The following is a 1419-nucleotide window of genomic DNA, read 5'->3' on the forward strand; positions in this document are numbered from 1 at the left end:
TTATATGTCCAAATTTCACGAAATTTACTCCAAGTTTCTGTTTACCCCTGAAGTGTCTGAGAAAGATGTGAGCCTTCTAGAGACACCGCCAGATAAGCTGGAGAAGATTCGTTTTCCCAATCAGTTTTTCTTTAGGTGAAATGGGAGTTGGCTCCTGCTCCCTGCAGCACAGATTTTAAATGAGCAATATATTCACTGTGGAAGCACCTGTTTCCTTCTGGGCCAACTTACCTTGTTTTGCTTAGCTGCAATCTGCTGGTCAATTATTTGCATTTTAGAAATACATCTGAGGCAACAGCCAGAGGGGGCAAGCACGCTGGTTGTGGTTGCCCTGGCAGAGCCACTACTGCAGAGGAAGCGACTGTGCTGAATTTTATGCCATCTACTGACCCAGTCACACCAAAGCAAGTTTTAACCTGGGAATCCTGCCCCTTATTCTCAAGGGCCACAAGGACAGAAGAAATTGTCTTAATATACCCAGAGGTGCCACATCAAATGCTGCAGGAGAGGGGAGATTTGGATCTCGTGTTTGTAACTCAAACCCATCACTAACATTACAAAGCCAAATCCATTAAAAATTCTGCCTTAAAATAGGCAGAAATTACCCTTTTCAAGAACACACAATGCATTTTAGATTTTGATTCAGATTTTTAATAAATTGTGCCAGTAGAAGCTTTCAAAGGCAATGATATATCAATAAATAACAGTTAAATTGAGTTCCTGAGAAAGAACCTACCACATGAAAGAATGTCAGATAGATGTAAATAACAAAAAAATGGCATTACTATATAAAAAAGCAGTAATACTGAATCTTACATGAACTGTCACAACACAAGCACTGCATACCTCAGAACATTCCTTTCATACAAATGTAAACAAATACACAATCATTTTTGTTTAGTTTAGGCTGATGAATTTATATGTTGTTGCTTAGATATCTAAACAATGGATAGGATAGGATATGCTAAAACATTAAGGAATAATATGTGGAATAATATACGGAAAAAATAATGAAGCTCCAGATTTAAAAATAAAATAAAGCAAAAACACATTAAAGGAGTGTTTTCCTCAAATGTTATTACGTCAATCACTTTAAATAGGACTGTTACACTAATCTGAATTAAGGATTTTTGTGTGTGTTTACTTATTTAGTTATATATAATATATATGCAAATACATATGGCTTAATTATCTTTAGTATTCTGATATCACCTTGAATAATTCTCACTTATACATATAAAAAATGCATATTTTAACATAGTTAAGAATTGATATTTCAAAGTACGCCTATAATTTGACAGAAATGCAGGACTATTGTGCTCCATCACAGCAACATTTTTACCTACAGACAACAGGACAGAATGACCTGTGAACAATGCCAACATTTTCAGATGTCAGTGCCTAAAACATTAGGATCCT

This window comes from Egretta garzetta, unplaced genomic scaffold (assembly GCF_000687185.1).
Source record: "Egretta garzetta isolate BGI_Z169 unplaced genomic scaffold, ASM68718v1 scaffold98, whole genome shotgun sequence".
Classification (NCBI taxonomy): domain Eukaryota; kingdom Metazoa; phylum Chordata; class Aves; order Pelecaniformes; family Ardeidae; genus Egretta; species Egretta garzetta.